This window comes from Pseudophryne corroboree, chromosome 1 (assembly GCF_028390025.1).
Source record: "Pseudophryne corroboree isolate aPseCor3 chromosome 1, aPseCor3.hap2, whole genome shotgun sequence".
In the NCBI taxonomy this organism is placed as follows: Eukaryota; Metazoa; Chordata; class Amphibia; order Anura; family Myobatrachidae; genus Pseudophryne; species Pseudophryne corroboree.
The window spans coordinates 744,080,176-744,101,595 of NC_086444.1; positions in this window are offsets into that span (position 1 = coordinate 744,080,176).

The window sequence follows — 21,420 nt, forward strand, 5'->3', positions numbered from 1 at the left end:
GGGATTTGTCACTGTTGCATTCGGAGATTGCTGACCTTAAAGAAAAGCAAGAAGACTAGGAGAATAGGTCCATATAAAACAATCTCCTGATAAGAAATGCTTCTGAGATGGTCACTCCAACTGAGTATTTCTTCATGCACATACTACCTGACCTTGATGAACATGAATTTCTAATACGATACACACTCATTTTATTTTCCTCACTTTCATGCTACATTTTTCTACACCTGTTTTATGTTCCATCTCACAGTTTTAAAGTCTGCCAAATGGACACTCCCCTTATTTCATAACTCCCTGCATCGATTGTACTGATTTTCTCTTGTTCATAACAATTTGCCTAGTAAGTTTTGCCATTTTTACTGTTGAATCTCATTGACCAACTCTTACGCATACTGTAACTACCTACTAGGCTACAGTTATTTGGTGTCTTTTGCTGTTGTTATTTTTAAATGTATTTTGTTTTATTGGAATGTTTGATAGCTTTTATCTCCAAACATGGAACTGTTCTATTAAATCAAACTTCAAAACACAGGTTTTCATGCAAATATGATCAAATTTACCATTGGCAATTGGCAGCCCAGATTACTAATAATAGGGGACCGGCAATTTCAAATATATCTGCAACTAAGGTATTCTCAGTTTGACTCAGCCCATTACTAATAATAGGGGACCGGCCTGTCTTTCCATAAAGTAACATTCCAAAAAACAAGGCCAGCTGCTAACCACTACCTACCCACATGAGGTCCTTATGTATCGATAAATTTGAAGGTCATATGACATTGTAGAAATCCTTCTGTTGGATCGATTGGATTGTTCTAAGTATTCATCGTCACATGATCTAAACATAAAAATTATCCACAGAATAGTTAATTTTACTTTTGTAATGTTTTGTCTTCTTTATGTATACTGTTTGTCATGTGGATACAGAGGTTTTTAATAAATACAAATTAAAAGTAACATTTTAATATTTGATAATTCAGACCGAATTGACTATTTTCAAGAGTGCACCCAAAAAGAGTCTTATTTTTCTTTTCTTCTGTAAACGCAGCTGCATTTACTAACTCTGGGTTCACAGCCAACTTTACAATATCAGGGTGACACCCCTCTTACTGTCAATCTTGGCTCTCTCTGATGATGTAAAATTTAACAGACTGGTGCCAAATTACATACAGATGGGTCCACATTTATCTTGACCTTTAATAGGATTAACTGAGACTGGCCAGTCGAGCTTAATCCCCTGCTGTAATGACTTAATCCCCTGCTGTATTGTTCTCTGTATTGTATTGCAGTTGAGAACAATAGATGAAGGGTTTATGCTAATAAGTCATGTTGTGCCTAGGCGCAGAAAACTAGTCAAGATAACGTTGGACCCATCTGTACTATTGTTTTAGGCTGTACAGCCCCCAAGAGTGTCCCAAGGACAGTGTTTGGGAGTATATGGTCAATTGTCATTTGCTTCCATATATTACCAGATTTTCATTCCAAACAGCCAGATTGGATAGATATTTGTATAGTGTGTACCTTGCTTTACATTTCTTCACCATCACAGTAAAAAGTATACACATGCTCACCTTTCCCAGTGTTTGAGATTATTTCATTCTAATGCACCTCTATAGGAGCAGTGTGGTTCAGTATTCTGCAGCAATCAATTGTAGGTTAAAAAAATAAGTTCACTGTGTAAAGAGCAATATAAAGTTCCTTTCACTGTCTACATTAACATTTGGAGGTGAAAAGAAAAAACACCTGCTTACAGTACCTGCTTTTTTCTAGTTTGACCACTCTCTAATGCTCATCTTCTTGATGATGCATAGTGTCCATCTTCTTTTGAAGATCATACCTCTTTTGTTCTAGATTCTAGAACAAACATTTCAAGATTACACCACTATATACAGTTTTATTATGCTGGAGCAGAGAGCACAAACTTTCCTTAGTTTCCTGTTTTCCTTGTGTTTCAAGTTGGACCACCTTTTCTGGATCTGCTCATTTCTTTTTTCCCCCCAAAATTTAAAACCAGGGGGTATATTTACTATGGTCCCGATTTAATTTGAGTTTGTATTTTTCTTCTAAGTGTGATCACAGGAATTTACTAAACACAAATCCCGGCTGTGTTGGGGCTATTCGTATTGTTTTTCCCGGCACAGTTCACAAATACGAATGAATAGACCATCGGTCAAACTTGGCTGTTATTTGATACAACTCGGTAATTTACTAAGAATTTGTATTCTCAATCACTGCCGACAATAGACAACCACTGCCGGGAAAGCATAGAATTCATCAAAAAGGAGCTTTCAAATAGACCTGCTTTTTGCTGGCGTGTTCAGATAGTCATGCACAGATCAGTGAGATCCGTGTATGCTTATCTGTGTAAAAGGGTCTAAAATAGTTAAAAATCATTAAAAAAAATGTGTGGGGTCCCCCCTCCTAAGCATAACCAGCTTTGGGCTCTTTGAGCCGGTCCTGGTTGTTTAAATACCGGGGGAACATTTACTGGGGTCCCCCCGTATTTAGACAACCAGCACCAGGCTCTTGGGCTGGCCCTGGTTCCAAAAATACAGGGGACAAAAGACATAGGGGTCCACCGTATTTTAAAAATCAGCACCAGGCTCCACTAGCTGGGAAGATAATGCCACAGTCAGGGGACACTTTTATACTGGTCACTTCGGCCATGGCATTACCCCCCCCCCCCCCCCAAGTAGTCACCCCTGGCTGGGGTACCCTGGGGGATTTGGGACCCCTTAAATCAAGGGGTCCCCCCCCTCCAGGCACACAAGGGCCAGGGGTGAAGCCTGAGACTGCCCTCCCCATCCCTGGGCGGTGGATGGGGGGCTGATAGCCTTTTTGTGTGTAAAAAAAGAATATTGTCTTTTGTTTTAGAACTACAAGTCTCAGCAAGCCTCCACCGCTTGCTGGTACTTGGAGAACCACAAGTACCAGCATGCGGGGAAATAACGGGCCCGCTAGTACGTGATGTTCTACAACAAAAGAAATACCCAAATAAAAACAATACACACACACCGTGATAGTACAAATATATTAAAACACACTTACACACTCAAACATACTTACCTCCATCCCACGCCGGGCAATCACGTCCCCTTCTCCATGTAGAATCCAAACATTGACCTGTAAATCCAAAATGTCTAAATATTCACCTGTTATCCAGTGTTGATCGGTCCTCTTCTGTCCTGAAGTAATCCACGGGCTTGTCAAAAAAAAAATTAAAGCCCGATCCACGCCACTAAATGGGTTCCATGTTTACACATGGAACCCCTTTCCCCGAATGCCGGGACCCCCCGTGACTGCAGTCACTGGAGATCCCAGCAGCCAATCAGGGAGCACCACGTCATGGCGCTCTCCTGATTGGCTGTGCGCTACTAGCCTGTCAATCAGGAGTAGCGCACCAGCTAGAATGGGGGATCACGCTCCTCCATTCTAGCCTATGATGGGAACTTTGCAGTCTGCGATTAACCGCAAAGTTAATTGGGGTCACTATTGTGAGTGACTGATGACTGAACAATCAGTCATAGGTGAAGCTTGTTTGCATACAGTATGATCTTTCCAAACCTTTTTCCTCCATCAGCAGCTAATTACCTCCAATGATCTCACCTGCCTCTCCAACCACTTCAGAACATTCAGCTAAACAACATGCTGTCTGCTACATACTTGCCAGACATCATAGGCTAGATGTAATAGGGTGCGATTTTTCAGGACAGAAGAGGACCGATCAACACTGGATAATAGGTGAGTATATAAAAATTTTGGATTTACAGGTAAAGGTTTGAATTCTACATGGAGAAGGGGATGTGATTGCCCGGGGTGGGACGTAGGTAACTATGTATGAGTGTGTAAGTGTGTTTTAATAAATTTGTACGATCATGGTGTGTATGTATTGTTTTTATTTGAGTATTTCTTTTGTTGTAGAACTACAGATACCAGCGGGCCTGTTATTTCCCGGCATGCTGGTACTTGTGGTTCTACAAGAACCAGCACGCTGGGGAGGCTTGCTGGGACTTGTAGTTCTAAAACAAAAGACAACATTCTTATTTTGCACACAAAAAGGCTATCAGCCCCCCATCCACCGCCCAGGGATCGTGGGGACAGCCTTGGGCTTCACCCCAGGCCCTTGGGTGCCTGGAGGGGGGATCCCTTGATTTAAGGGGTCATCACTTCCCCAGGGTACCCCGGCCAGGGGTGATTAGTTGGGTGGTAATGCCACGGCCGCAGGGACCAGTATAAAAGTGTCCCCCGGCTGTGGCATTATCTTCTCGGCTAATGGAGCCTGGTGCTGGTTTAAAAAATATGGTGGACCCCTACTTCTTTTGTCCCCCATATTTTTGGAACCAGGGCCGGCCCAAGAGCCCAGTGCTGGTTGTCTAAATACGGGGGGACCCCAGTCAATTTTTCCCCGGTATTTAAACAACCAGGACTGGCACAAAGAGCCCGAGGCTGGTTATGCTTAGTAGGGGGACCCCACTAAAAATTTTTTAACACTTTTAACTCTTTTAATATTGTACACAATGAAGCCCTGCACGGATCTCACTGATCTGGCCGGGCTTCATTGTGTTATGTCCGGCAGTGTTTTACTCATCACTCCCGTAAAACACTGCCCGACAATATGAATGTCATCGACATTGGAAAATACAAAAAAGCAAAACTCAGCAGCTTAGTAAATTCCCGAAAATGATTTAAAAAGTTGCAGAAAAATACGACCGATAAAATTCGAGTTCAAACTCCCACCAATTCGGCAGAAACACGAATCTTAGTAAATATACCCCGAGGACTTTGATGACTCTCAGAATTATGTTTTTTTCAGTAGTTCATCTTGGCATAGGACTTTTTGACACAGTCATAATCAAACTAATCAAGGATCAGAAAAATCAGTCATGGGTGAAGCTTATTTACATACAGTATGATCTTTCCAAGCCTTTTTCCTCCATCCACAGCTAATTACCTCAAATGATCTCACCTGCCTCTCCAATCACTTCAGAACATTCAGCTAAACAACATGATGTCTGCTACATCCTTGCCAGACATCGTAGGCTAGATGTAATAGGGTGCGATTTTTTCAGATGTCTAAAAAATTGCACCAAATCGCACGTTTGTAAGTTACGATTTTTTAATAAAAATGTAATAGGGTGTGAATTTTAAGGTTGAAACGGAATTCGCATACGATTATTTGTGGTTTTTAGTAAAGGAAACATGCGATTTTTAGTAATAAAAACATGCAGATTTTAGGTCATGTTTTTATTCCATAGTCAGAAGCATGCACAGATCAGTGAGATCCGTCCATGCTTCTGTATGGAACAGTAAAGAAAGTGTTAAAAAAAAAAAAAACACGATGAGCCGCCCCCCCCCCCCCTCCAAAAGCATAACCAGCTTCGGGCTCTTTGAGCCGGTCCTGGTTACAAAAATATGCAGGGAAAATTGACTGGTGTTCCCCGTATTTAAGCAACCAGCACCGGGCTTTTTGGACCAGTCCTGGTTCCAAAAATATAGGTGACAAAAGACGTAGGGGTCCCCTGTATTTTTAAAACCAGCACTAGGCTCTACTAGCCAGGGAGGCGATGCCGCAGCCGGGGGACACTTTTAGATAGGTCCCTGCAGCCAAAGCATCTCAAACCCCCCAACCAGTCACCCCTGGGCGGGGCTTCCCTGGAGGAGTGGGGACCCCTTAAATCAAGGGGTCCCCCTCCTCCAGGCACCCAAGGGCCAGGGATGAAGCCAAAGGCTGTCTCCCCCATCCCTGGGCAGTGGATGGGGGGTTGATAGCCTTTACAAGTGTGTTAAAATAAAAAAATATTGTCCTTTGTTGTGGTACTACAAGTCCCAGCAAACCTCCCCCGCTTGCTGGTACTTGGAGAACCACAAGCACCAGCACGCATGGAAATAATGGGCCGCTGGTACCTGTAGTTCCACAACAAAAGAAATTCCCCAATAAAAACACAAGGCACACACCGTGAAAGTACAACTTTAATATACATACATGCACACTGGGGAGATTTTGAGTAGCTGCTTGACAAAAAGGCTGATTGATCAGGTATTTACATGTGTATATATATATATATATATATATATACATTTTACAGGTACATGATTGGATTCTACTGGAGAAGGGCACTTGAATGGCGGCGTGGGATGTAGGTGAGTATGTATGAGTGTGCAGGTGTGCATGTATGTGTATTAAAGTTGTACTTTCACGGTGTGAGTCTTGTGTTTTTATTTGGGTATTTCTTTTGTGGTTTATGTTCACAACTGTTTTTGTCAAAATCCCAAGCTATTACATTTACAATTTTCGGAAAATATGCAAATTTGCGGTAAAAATCGCACGTTTTCTGAAATCGCACCCATATTTAGCCTCATGTCTCCACACGGGTTTGTCACAAATTGCACCTTATATGGGTACTGTGTGGCAGATGTCATCAAGGTGACGGGACTGTGTTGTTCTAGAGCAAACTAGCTCATGAATGTTCTTTTTGATAACTGGTTGTAATCTAAACAGGATGTTTTGGAGCTGAATTGCATCTCTAGAGATACCTTAAATCTTCTTAGTGAATGAACGGGTGGAGTATGGTATGTTGGTGGCCGGGATCCGGCGGCCAGCGTACTGGCACCGGGATCCCGACCGCCGGCATACCGGCAGCTGGGCGAACGCAAATGAGCTTCGCCACGCTATTTATTCTCCCTCCAGGGGGGTCATGGACCCACAAGAGGTAGAATAGTTGTCGGTATGCCGGGTGTCGGGATTCCGGTATACTGAGCCGGGATCCCAACAGTCTGCATTCCAAATGAACATACTGCTTGTTGTGGTAAGTGGCTGTTATATGTTATTATGTATCTCTGGATATATGGCGCATAACTGGATGAAGGGACTGGGCATCTCTAGATATATGAGGTCAGAGTGTGGGTTGGATATAGTGCAGCCCGGATACAGTGCAGGATACGGTTTGGGTCGGATACAGTGCAGGTCGTAGTGCGGGTTGAATAAAGTGTAGGTTACAGTGCAGGGTGGATACAGTGCACTTTGGATACAGTGTGGTTTGGATACATTGCAGTTTACAGGGTGGGTCGAATACAGTGCAGGTAGAATACAGTGTGAGTTGGCTATAGTGAAAGGTCAGATACAGTGTGAGATACAGAGCAGGTCAGATACAACAATAGTGCACTTACTGTGGCTGAGAGTGTCGGCGTTATCCTCAGTTTGGGGCTGTGCACAGTGCAGGGGTGTCCTCAATACAGAGGTGCCAGCGGTGTCGGTAGTGTGAGGGAGCCGGCATACCCACATTGTGTCCTCAATGTGGGTATGTCGGCGCTGTTGGCAGCAGGGAGGGGATCAGGCATTGTCAACAATTTAGGGGTGCCGGCTTTGTCCTCAGTGCAGGGGTGCCGATGGTGTCCTCACTGCAGGGGTGTCGGCAGTGCGCGTGTCCCAGTGGTGTCCTATGTTTGGGGGTTCTGGCTTTGTTGGCAGTGCGGGGGTGCTAGTGGTGTCCTCTGCGGGGGGTGTCAGCGGTGTCGGCAGTGTGGTGGTGCCACTGGTGTCCTCTGCATGGGGGAGTCAGCAGTGTGGGCTATCATCCTCTGTGTGGAGGTGTTGGCAGTGCGGGGGTGCTGGCTGTGTCAGAAGTGAAGGAGTGCATGCGGTTTCCTCAGTGCAGGGGTGTCAGCAGTGTCAGCAATGCCAGAGTGCCGAAATGGTGTCCTTAGTGCAGGAGTGCTGGCAGTGTCAGCAATGCGGGAGTGCTGGAGGTGTCCTCAGTGCAGGGGTGCCGGCAGTGCGGACATACCGGCATTGTGTTGTGTTGGCAGTGCGGGCAACGGTGCTATTAGCGCGGTGGGGGCATTCATCTTGCCCTATTGTAGCCTATGGGGACACACCGATTGGCTTAGAGCCATGTCAGACGGCTCTCTCAGCCAATCAGCGGTCTTCCATGGCCTATTATGGAGACTAGCATCCGAGCCAAAACCTTAGTATCCGACAGCAGGATCCTGAGGTTTTGGCTTGCTTGGGGATTAGGGACAGGCAGGGAGATCCGAGCTGTGGCTCGGATCAACCCAGATCCCCTATGTTTATTTGGGTTTGGTTTGCTGAGAACCGAACCCGCTCGTCTCTAATAATTACATTTACTTTTTTTTCCTACAAAAATCATATGGCATCCAAGAAGAACCCAATATAAGAGAGTTCACTGAGGCCTACCATGCACACCCCTGTTGTGGAAGTGTAAGTTTGCAGATTATTCCAACATAGAATTGCCATTCCACGTCACCATCTCCATTAAAATAAGTCAGATACCTCTCCCTATTTTGCCTCGTCTGTTCGGAGTGACCTCTAAATAGATCAGGCTCCAGTGATGTTAGCTTCATCTTACACTACATAGGCTCATCCAACCCAGATGTAGATGTGCGTGCTCTCTCTTTCCACCTTATAAGTTATGGATGACACAACAGGCTAGCACCATCCAGCCAATTGTCTGATTCATAGTAGTATGGACTATTCTGAGCTGGTTGCTCAATATCCTAAAGGCAATTGCAACCACCCACCTAGCCTGTAATTAAAGATACTTCTCCCGTATTTCACCCAACCCCCCTCATTGAGTGTATGGTCTATGTACATTGTGTAGTCCAAATGCATCATCCACATCAAAGACAAAATTAAGCCCAGACTTTGCCTGTTTGCCTCTCTATCATGGAATTCCATCTTCTCCAAAGCCCATCATCCGAGACTCTTTCATTCCTCTCTACATCCACAAAGCAAAGATTAATTCATAACTGGCATTAAGGATGACAAATCCCTTGTAATTGTAAAACTAGGAAACACTGTTGGGGGGTGACATTATGTAGGCATGCTTCCCATCAGTGTGTCCTTTGCTAACAAACTTAAATCACACCCTGAGTGCTAAATAGGAGTGATGCCATGGATGCTACTGTGGCTTATGTGAGTGCCAAGTTGAGGCTGATGGATTAGCGGAACAGATCAGAAACTGAAAGGATGATCATTATAGTTGTATATAAAGGTGTTACAGGGAAGCTGGATGGAACCAGCTAGATTGCCAGACCTGAGGCTCATAGATTACACTAGTAGCAAGAGGGTTTCAGGCCTGTCTGACTGTTCCCCATCACCAATCCCATTCATCCCCCCAATAGCAGCACTATGTTCACCACACCCTTCACCCTACATTACTCCTGGCATAAACCCGACTTACTTAAACACCTCACATACCACCACTCCCTGGCACCATACTTTACTCACCCAAAAATACCCTCTACAAAATCTGAAAACACCAAAATATAGATATATAACATTTGTATGTCTTAAATGAAATTGTCCTACCTCTCAGGCTGCTAGTCACTCTTCGTCCATCCTACTGTATCCCTCAGTGTCTTGTTTGCCATAGCAAGCTTTCTAAGTGAAGGGGTCAGAGAAATATTTATTGGGGAAATAAATTTAATTCTTCAATATATGGGACTCAGTGGGTAACAGTGGGGCAGGAAGTAGCCAGTGCAGGTCTGTCAAATAAATCTTGACTGACATGCTAGAAACCAGCCAACCTCCTCCTTCCCTGACCTGTGTCCCTGGCCATCTGTGTGCATTTACCATTCAATCATTGAATGGTACACATGAGTACTCAAAGAACACATAACATTTAGCTAATATTCAGATTGAGACAAATCTGTCATAAACAGTAATTTTCACTGGTACCCCATTGCAAGAAACCAACATAGACTGTAGGGATATGGTCACATGACTGCCAGTCGGGATCCCGACTGTTAGAATGCCGACGCCGGGATCCCGATCGCCTGCAATGCAGGCGGCTGATACACAGGGACTATTTCCATGACACACATAACGTGGGAATAGAACCTGTGGCAAGCGCAGCGAGCCACCAAACCCGCTGCATGGTGAGCGCAGCGGGGTCGGTATGCTGACCTCCGGGATCCCGACCTCTGGCAAAACAATCCCAACCCATACTGTAGGTAAGCTGTATTTGTAATGGAATGGAAGGGAATACTCCTAGAGTGACGAGAGACAGGTGGCATGTCATGTACACACGCCCCATTTTGTATGGTCATGCCCCATGTGGCAACGCCCCTCTTTGTGCAAATACCTTCAGCATGCGCTCACAGTACTGCTAAGACATGGGGGGTGATTCCGAGTTGTTCGCTCGCTAGCTGCTTTTAGCAGCATTGCACTTGCTAGGCCGCCGCCCTCTGGGAGTGTATCTTAGCTTAGCAGAATTGCGAACGAAAGATTAGCAGAATTGCAAATAGAAATTTCTTAGCAGTTTCTGAGTTGTTCGAGACTTACTCCTACACTGCAATCAGTTCAGTCAGTTTCGTTCCTGGTTTGACGTCACAAACACACCCAGCGTTCGCCCAGACACTCCCCCATTTCTTCAGACACTCCCGCGTTTTTCCCAGAAACGCCAGCGTTTTCCCACACACTCCCATGAAACGGCCAGTTTCCACCCAGAAACACCCACTTCCTGTCAATCACACCCCGATCACCAGAATGATGACAAAGCTTTGTTATGCCGTGAGTAAAATACCTAACTTTTGTGTAAAATAACTAAGCGCATGCGCTCTGCGAACCTTGTGCATGCGCAGTAAGCGACTAATCGCAGTATAGCGAAAATCGGCAACGAGCGAACAACTCGGAATGACCCCCATGTTTTCTACTTGCACCTCTGGAAAAGTCACAGTGCTCACCAGAATTACAGAATACTGTTGCATACCTCCCAACTGTCACGATTTTCGTGGGACAGTCTAATTTTTGTGGGACTGTCCCGCTGTCCTACCCGCGGACCAGAGTGTCCCGCAGTGGGGGGGGGGGGGGGGCAGTTGGGAGGCTCCTGTCACTCACTGCTCGCTTTTCACTGGGGACAGAGGGAGAGGGGGCATGCCAGCTGCTCACAAAGCGCTGGACATGCTCCCTCAGTGATGAAACGGCGGTGTGGCTCGCGATTGCGGCCATCCCCCTCTTCAAAATACTTGCAGCTTTGCTTCGCAAATGTCCGTTTTCCACTGTAGGAAATGTTGGGAGGTATGCTGTTGCACTATTAAGAAATTTATGTCTTGTGTTTGCAGATATACAACACTGATAATCCCCAGATTTTAAGGAATGTGGGGGTAATTCAGAGTTGATCGCAGCAGCAAATTTGTTAGCAGTTGAGCAAAACCATGGGGGTCATTTCGAGTTGATCGTAGCTGTGGTAACTTTAGCACAGCTACGATCATCTTACCTGACCAGCGGCGATGCTTTTGTGCTTGTGGAGTAACTCCCGGCCAGCGCAGCTCCTGAGGCTGGCCGGAATTTGATCATCGCTGTCCCTGGTCGCAGCGGCTGCGTGTCTGCATGCCTGCATTGGCCGGACCACGCCCCCATAACGGTGGCCAAACACTGCTGTGTCGCCCCCTCCCGCCCAGCGACCGCCTCTGCCTGTCAATCAGCGAGTGATCGGGTCGGAATGACCCCCAATGTGCACCGCAGGGGAGGCAGATATAACATGTGCAGAGAGAGTTAGATTTGGGTGGGTTATTTTGTTTCTGTGCAGGGTAAATACTGGCTGCTTTATTTTTACACTGCAATTTAGATTTCAGTTTGAACACACCCCACCCAAATCTAACTCTCTCTGCACGTTATATCTACCCCCCTTGCAGTGCACATGGGGGGTCATTCCGAGTTGATCGCACGTAGCTACTTTTTGCTGCTCATGCGATCAACCTGACGCCGCCTATGGGGGAGTGTATTTTAGCATAGCAGGGCTGCTAACGCTTGTGCAGCCCTGCTATGCTAAAAAAGTTTCACGTAAAACAAGACCAGCCCTAGACTTAGTTCCATTTGCGACGGATCCAGTGATGCAGGTCCCGGATTTGACGTCAGACATCCGCCCTTAAAACGCATGGACATGCCTGCGTTCGCTGGACCACTCCCGGAAAACAGCCAGTTGACGCCCCGACACGCCTTCCTCCTGTCAATCTTCTTGCGGTCGTCGCAGAGTACATGTAAGAAAAAAATTCTACTTACACCGCTGTACTGATGCATCACATGATTAGATGTTCAGCGGGAAGGTCTGGGGCAAAGTGAAATCCCTTAATGTGAAGATTTTTGAAAGCTTGGAGAAAGACAAAGTGAAGAGAAATAACGTACCATTATAAATTTGGCAGCGGGTAGACGTCCTGCCTGACTACTTTGCAGCTGTCAGTAGTCGCAATTAGTTTCTACACTGCACCGCCGAGCAAATCCTCAGTGCTTGGTGGAGTGACAGCTCCTCCATTTAGCCAGGGCTGCCAGGAGTGCAATGCAGACGTCATGTCACGCTCTCAGTCCTGGCGTGAATGAGAGCCTGCTCTTCCAGTGGGCCTGCCTGGCCTCACCGTCTGGCCCAGACAAGGGGCGGATTTCAGTTGTTTTATCACATCTAAAGTGATGGGAGATCATGGGGCGATATTTGATTGATCTATTTAGCGCAGCTATGGCGCCCATAGCGGTAGTGTTTTAGCCGTGTAAAGCAGTCAAATCCAACAAAAGTGCTGGGCACAATTGCGAGAAGTGCCGCTTGGGCACCCAAACGGGTCATTTTTCTCATTTTAGCTCACCCTTCCCGGGAGGTGCGAGCTGAAATGCAGACGCCGGCAGCCATTAGCGCCCAAACTGAGCTACAATTCAATAGCTCCATTTGGGACCCTCTAGTGGCTACAGGTGGAAAAATAGTTGAATTCCACCCATAGAAGGAAGAGGTGAGGCTAAGAGACAGAGTGAAAGGGTTGGGAGTGAAGGGGGTGGGGAGGTGAAAAGACATAAAGTGAAGAAGGTAAGGAGGCTGAGAGACAGAGTGAAGGGGAGGCTGAGAGACACAGAAATAAGGGAGATGACTGAGAGACACAGAGTGAAAGGGGGGAGGCTGAGAGACATAGAATGAAGGGGGCGTGAGACAGAGTGAAGGGGAAGACTGAGAAACACAAAGTGAAGGGGTGGGGAGGCTGAGAGACACAAAGTGAAGGGAGGGAGGCTGAGAGACATGGAGCGAAGGGGGAGGCTGAGAGACAGAGTGAAGGGGGTGGGGAAGCTGGGGGGAGGAGGTGATACAGGTGGTATGGGTCTGGTTGAACCTCTATTGCATGATGATGACCTTGGTTATTTTCCTACACAAACATACATCTTCCAGACCATGTGATCTCCTACATGAAAAGTGAATACAAATTGAATAAATAGGGCCTGATTTATTAAGGATTGCAAATGCAAAGCTGCTGCGCATTTTCAGTCCTTAGTAATGCAAATGCAGGAGGAGGAATATATCACCTCCTCCCTGCAATTGTGATGCAAACACATATCAGATGAACATCGTAACCAGCGTCGCAGTGCGGCCTGCAGGGCTTAGAAAACTGCGTCTCTTGACGCAGTGCTTGCCCTCACCACTCCCAGAAAATGGAGGCGACGCGTCCCCATTTTTTCCAAACAGTGTCCGCCCCCGCCCACATCCCTTCTCGTGAACGCCTCTGCCTGTCAATCAGGTAGAGGCGTTCACATATCTGCGCATCAACTGCAGGACCCATTCTGGACAGGCGCAAAACAGGTCCTGCGCATGTGCAGTTTCCCAACCATCGGGAAACTGAACATAGGATCACTTAAGCGATCAATAATGAATCAGGCCCATTGTCTGTCCAGGGAGGATCAATTTCTTTAGAGGTTCCCTGCTGCAGGAAACCACCATATAGTGTAGGCAAGACGCATTTGTAATGGAATGGAAAGGAATGCTCCCAGAGTGATGAGAAACAGGTTGCATGCCATACAGACAGGCACCGTTTATATGGTCATGCCCCCTGTGGCATGTGGTGACGCCTCTTTCTGCACACATACCCTCAGCATGCGCACGCAGTACCGCTAAACACATACTTGCCGACATTCTGGCTGCTCTCTGCGGGAGAGAGCAGCCAGGTCGGCTCAGCAAGGGGGCAGGGGAGGACTGTGACGTGGGGAGGAGGTGGACCGGAGGCGGGACGGGGTGGAGCAGGGTTGGGATGGGGGCGGAGTTTCGGCTGCACATCCTTTAAGCCACGCCCCAGCTCTGTAATGCTGCGATCCCCGGCATTACACTGCAGGGGGCGTGGCTATGATGACGCGATTCAGCAAGAATCGCGTCATCAACTACCCGGACCGCCCACTTTACACACTAAGTGGGCGGACGGGCAGGGGGACCCCTGATTCCGGGAGACTTGCCTGCTCTTCCGGGGGGCCGGGAGGTTCACACGATTTTCGGGAGCCTCCAGGCCATTCCGGGAGAGTAGGCAAGTATGGCTAAACATGCTTTCTACTTGCACCTCTGGGGAAAAGTCACAGTGCTCACCAGAATAGCAGAATACTGTTGCACTGTTAGGAAACATTTGCAGGTATGTAATACTGATAATTCCCAGACTTTAAGGAAAGTGATCCTCACCAGGGTGGCTACACATGAAAATAAGGTATGATTATAGTCTATTTTGTCCACACAGCCAGAAGTTTAATTACCATAAAACTTGTAAAAAATTATATTCTGCTATAAATTAAAGTAGCACCATAAATGTATAATTATACAGTACACACAGCACAGTACATGCTATAACTGTAAAGATCATATATAAATAATCATACGGACAGAGGGCAAATATAATATTCAATCAAATATGCTTAAATGTATAGAGCTTCCATAGATAGCAATCACACCAGTGAATGATTGCAAATCAGCAGGGGAGTGTATGGTTTATGATTTGTGGGGTAAAGGTAAAGATAGGGGAAGATAAGGGTTGCCTTGCCGCCACTTCCTGAGTATTACCAGAGTCACTAGAAAGCTAGGTGTGCAGTGTGTCTATCTTTCTCACAGCATCTGCCACTAATAAAATGGAACTTATCTACTGTAGATCCAATTCCTATCTCCTGCCAGCGAGCGCCCCCGACCCGGCGGTATCTGCTCACACATATGGCTTTGCTAAGGCAGTGGCTTACACACTATCTCCAGCGTGAACTGTGTAACACAGACACACACAGATCACACATAACAATCCCTTATTATCACTGTCACACCCATTAAGACTCCTACATAACCTGTTTCTTTGCACAATGTGACTTCCCCATCTCAGCTTGACACACAACTTATCTACTCCTGTTCCAATCACTCCTGTTGCCAGTGTCACTTCAAGCTTTGAATTACTATAGTTACTCCAAGGTATGTTGTATGAATGGAAGAGCTGCCATTGCTCAGACAATTTGCTAAGTCTAATTATCTTTGTCACGTAATATATGTGTGTGTGTGTGTGTGTGTATATATATATAGATATATATATATATATATATATATGCATCTATACATATGCGTACATACAGATAATATATATCTCTCATGTAATACAGTAGGGCACACATGCTACCATTCTCATTTGGGACTCATTTTGTTATATTATTAATACAATGTGGTAAGTATTAGATTTTTGTATTTACATTATTGCGGAGAGGAGGTAGTAAGTCTGTTTACTTGGTTAATTAGTGAGATTGTTTTCCTAGATACCATGCCATCTCTTTATATTAGCCAACTTTATATCTCTTCAAACTTGTCACCGTTATAGCTTTAAACTAGCCACCTTTATTATCTCTTTATATTAGCCACCTTTATATTATGCTAGCCACCTCTATATCTCTTACTAGCCACCATTATATCTAAACTCTTACATATTCTCTGCACAAAAGTTCAGGTGTACTAATGCTGTTATATACCACCGTGTGTATGATGTCTCCCTTGCTGTAACTACAGCACTGACTGTTTCTGGTAAAGCACATTATGGATTTTAAGTGCAGTAGCTGTGCCTGTTATTATGTAAAATAGTGGGTCCAGCTTTATTTTGTGCGTACCTGTAATTTTTTAGAAATATACTGTATATTTTATCAAATGACACATTCATGTGCTGTACGGCATAACAATAACTGTAGTCTCCTATTCAGCAAATTACCACCATTCTCTTACTGAGCAAATGCTTATTATCATATCAATCAAACAGTATGCTTTCACATATATGGCTAACAGCATCATTATGCTTAACCGGTTTTATGCCTCTCTCTGCATTAATTGGACAACAATTATTTTCTTATGTTGGGAATATGTTGATTCATCCTCTCATATATGCAGAGGTTACACCCCAATTGCTAGCCATATTTTGCATATTCAGCTCCCCTGGTTGCCAGCCATACATGTACATTACAGAGCTATCTGCTATCTGTATATTACACAGAATGAAATCTTTTGTCTGCCATCCATTACACAGAGACAGTCCTTGGCCAACCATATCTATTGTACATAGATAATTCATAGCCAGGAATATAAGGGGGTGATTCAGACTAGAGATGAGCGGGTTCGGTTTCTCTGAATCCGAACCCGCCCGAACTTCATGTTTTTTTACACGGGTCCGAGCGACTCGGATCTTCCCGCCTTGCTCGGTTAACCCGAGCGCGCCCGAACGTCATCATCACGCTGTCGGATTCTCGCGAGGCTCGGATTCTATCGCGAGACTCGGATTCTATATAAGGAGCCGCGCGTCGCGGCCATTTTCACACGTGCATTGAGATTGATAGGGAGAGGACGTGGCTGGCGTCCTCTCCGTTTAGAAATTAAAATAGATAGGAGAGTGAGAGTGAGACACTTCATTTACTTACTGGAGCTTAGGAGGAGTTATACTAGTGACTGATGACCAGTGACCTGACCACCAGTGCAGTTTTATAATTTATTATTATTTAATAATCCGTTCTGTTCTTGTTCTCTGCCTGAAAAAAACGATACACAGTGACTCAGTCACACTCACATACCATATCTGTGCTCAGCCCAGTGTGCTGCATCATCTATGTATAATATCTGACTGTGCTCACACAGCTTAATTGTGGGGGAGACTGGGGAGCAGTTATAGGTTATAGCAGGAGCCAGGAGTACATATTAAACAGTGCACACTTTTGCTGCCAGAGTGCCACTGCCAGTGTGACTGACCACTGACCACTGACCACTGTGACCAGTGACCTGACCACACTGACCACCAGTATAGTATATTGTGATTGAATGTCTGCCTGAAAAAGTACACTCGTCGTGTTACTTGTGTGGTGTTTTTTTATTCTATAAAAATTAAAAAACTCATTCTGCTGACAGACAGTGTCCAGCAGGTCCGTCATTATATAATATATACCTGTCCGGCTGCAGTAGTGATATATATATATTTTTTATATCATTATTTATCATCCAGTCTATACTAGCAGCAGACACAGTATGGTAGTTCACGGCTGTAGCTACCTCTGTGTCGGCACTCGGCAGTCCATCCATAATTGTATACCACCTACCCGTGGTTTTTTTTTTCTTTCTTCTTTATACATACTACATCTCATTATCATCCAGTCTATATTAGCAGCAGACACAGTACAGTACGGTAGTCCATGGCTGTAGCTACCTCTGTGTCGGCACTCGGCAGTCCATCCATAATTGTATACCACCTACCCGTGGTTTTTTTTTTTTTTCTTCTTTATACATACTACATCTCATTATCAACCAGTCTATATTAGCAGCAGACACAGTACGGTAGTTCACGGCTGTAGCTACCTCTGTGTCGGCACTCGGCAGTCCATCCATAATTGTATACCACCTACCCGTGGTTTTTTTTTTTTTCTTTATACATACATACTACATCTCATTATCATCCAGTCTATATTAGCAGCAGACACAGTACAGTACGGTAGTCCACGGCTGTAGCTACCTCTGTGTCGGCACTCGGAAGTCCATCCATAATTGTATACCACCTACCCGTGGTTTTTTTTTTCTTCTTTATACATACTACATCTCATTATCATCCAGTCTATATTAGCAGCAGACACAGTACAGTACGGTAGTCCACGGCTGTAGCTACCTCTGTGTCGGCACTCGGCACTCGGCAGTCCATCCATAATTGTATACCACCTACCCGTGGTTTTTTTTTTCTTTCTTCTTTATACATACTACATCTCATTATCAACCAGTCTATATTAGCAGCAGACACAGTACAGTACGGTAGTCCACGGCTGTAGCTACCTCTGTGTCGGCACTCGGCAGTCCATCCATAATTGTATACTAGTATCCATCCATCTCCATTGTTTACCTGAGGTGCCTTTTAGTTGTGCCTATTAAAATATGGAGAACAAAAATGTTGAGGTTCCAAAATTAGGGAAAGATCAAGATCCACTTCCACCTCGTGCTGAAGCTGCTGCCACTAGTCATGGCCGAGACGATGAAATGCCAGCAACGTCGTCTGCCAAGGCCGATGCCCAATGTCATAGTACAGAGCATGTCAAATCCAAAACACCAAATATCAGTAAAAAAAGGACTCCAAAACCTAAAATAAAATTGTCGGAGGAGAAGCGTAAACTTGCCAATAGCCATTTACCACACGGAGTGGCAAGGAACGGCTGAGGCCCTGGCCTATGTTCATGGCTAGTGGTTCAGCTTCACATGAGGATGGAAGCACTCAGCCTCTCGCTAGAAAACTGAAAAGACTCAAGCTGGCAAAAGCACCGCAAAGAACTGTGCGTTCTTCGAAATCCCAAATCCACAAGGAGAGTCCAATTGTGTCGGTTGCGATGCCTGACCTTCCCAACACTGGACGTGAAGAGCATGCGCCTTCCACCATTTGCACGCCCCCTGCAAGTGCTGGAAGGAGCACCCGCAGTCCAGTTCCTGATAGTCAGATTGAAGATGTCAGTGTTAAAGTACACCAGGATGAGGAGGATATGGGTGTTGCTGGCGCTGGGGAGGAAATTGACCAGGAGGATTCTGATGGTGAGGTGGTTTGTTTAAGTCAGGCACCCGGGGAGACACCTGTTGTCCGTGGGAGGAATATGGCCGTTGACATGCCTGGTGAAAATACCCAAAAAATCAGCTCTTCAGTGTGGAGGTATTTCAACAGAAAAGCGGACAACAGGTGTCAAGCCGTGTGTTGCCTTTGTCAAGCTGTAATAAGTAGGGGTAAGGACGTTAACCACCTCGGAACATCCTCCCTTATACGTCACCTGCAGCGCATTCATAATAAGTCAGTGACAAGTTCAAAAACTTTGGGCGACAGCGGAAGCAGTCCACTGACCAGTAAATCCCTTCCTCTTGTAACCAAGCTCACGCAAACCACCCCACCAACTCCCTCAGTGTCAATTTCCTCCTTCCCCAGGAATGCCAATAGTCCTGCAGGCCATGTCACTGGCAATTCTGACGAGTCCTCTCCTGCCTGGGATTCCTCCGATGCATCCTTGCGTGTAACGCCTACTGCTGCTGGCGCTGCTGTTGTTGCTGCTGGGAGTCGATGGTCATCCCAGAGGGGAAGTCGTAAGCCCACTTGTACTACTTCCAGTAAGCAATTGACTGTTCAACAGTCCTTTGCGAGGAAGATGAAATATCACAGCAGTCATCCTGCTGCAAAGCGGATAACTGAGGCCTTGACAACTATGTTGGTGTTAGACGTGCGTCCGGTATCCGCCGTTAGTTCACAGGGAACTAGACAATTTATTGAGGCAGTGTGCCCCCGTTACCAAATACCATCTAGGTTCCACTTCTCTAGGCAGGCGATACCGAGAATGTACACGGACGTCAGAAAAAGACTCACCAGTGTCCTAAAAAATGCAGTTGTACCCAATGTCCACTTAACCACGGACATGTGGACAAGTGGAGCAGGGCAGGGTCAGGACTATATGACTGTGACAGCCCACTGGGTAGATGTATGGACTCCCGCCGCAAGAACAGCAGCGGCGGCACCAGTAGCAGCATCTCGCAAACGCCAACTCTTTCCTAGGCAGGCTACGCTTTGTATCACCGGTTTCCAGAATACGCACACAGCTGAAAACCTCTTACGGCAACTGAGGAAGATCATCGCGGAATGGCTTACCCCAATTGGACTCTCCTGTGGATTTGTGGCATCGGACAACGCCAGCAATATTGTGTGTGCATTAAATATGGGCAAATTCCAGCACGTCCCATGTTTTGCACATACCTTGAATTTGGTGGTGCAGAATTTTTTAAAAAACGACAGGGGCGTGCAAGAGATGCTGTCGGTGGCCAGAAGAATTGCGGGACACTTTCGGCGTACAGGCACCACGTACAGAAGACTGGAGCACCACCAAAAACTACTGAACCTGCCCTGCCATCATCTGAAGCAAGAAGTGGTAACGAGGTGGAATTCAACCCTCTATATGCTTCAGAGGTTGGAGGAGCAGCAAAAGGCCATTCAAGCCTATACAATTGAGCACGATATAGGAGGTGGAATGCACCTGTCTCAAGCGCAGTGGAGAATGATTTCAACGTTGTGCAAGGTTCTGATGCCCTTTGAACTTGCCACACGTGAAGTCAGTTCAGACACTGCCAGCCTGAGTCAGGTCATTCCCCTCATCAGGCTTTTGCAGAAGAAGCTGGAGACATTGAAGGAGGAGCTAACACGGAGCGATTCCGCTAGGCATGTGGGACTTGTGGATGGAGCCCTTAATTCGCTTAACAAGGATTCACGGGTGGTCAATCTGTTGAAATCAGAGCACTACATTTTGGCCACCGTGCTCGATCCTAGATTTAAAGCCTACCTTGGATCTCTCTTTCCGGCAGACACAAGTCTGCTGGGGTTGAAAGACCTGCTGGTGAGAAAATTGTCAAGTCAAGCGGAACGCGACCTGTCAACATCTCCTCCTTCACATTCTCCCGCAACTGGGGGTGCGAGGAAAAGGCTCAGAATTCCGAGCCCACCCGCTGGCGGTGATGCAGGGCAGTCTGGAGCGACTGCTGATGCTGACATCTGGTCCGGACTGAAGGACCTGACAACGATTACGGACATGTCGTCTACTGTCACTGCATATGATTCTCTCAACATTGAAAGAATGGTGGAGGATTATATGAGTGACCGCATCCAAGTAGGCACATCACACAGTCCGTACTTATACTGGCAGGAAAAAGAGGCAATTTGGAGGCCCTTGCACAAACTGGCTTTATTCTACCTAAGTTGCCCTCCCACAAGTGTGTACTCCGAAAGAGTGTTTAGTGCCGCCGCTCACCTTGTCAGCAATCGGCGTACGAGGTTACATCCAGAAAATGTGGAGAAGATGATGTTCATTAAAATGAATTATAATCAATTCCTCCGCGGAGACATTGACCAGCAGCAATTGCCTCCACAAAGTACACAGGGAGCTGAGATGGTGGATTCCAGTGGGGACGACTTGATAATCTGTGAGGAGGGGGATGTACACGGTGATATATCGGAGGATGATGATGAGGTGGACATCTTGCCTCTGTAGAGCCAGTTTGTGCAAGGAGAGATTAATTGCTTCTTTTTTGGTGGGGGTCCAAACCAACCCGTCATATCAGTCACAGTCGTGTGGCAGACCCTGTCACTGAAATGATGGGTTGGTTAAAGTGTGCATGT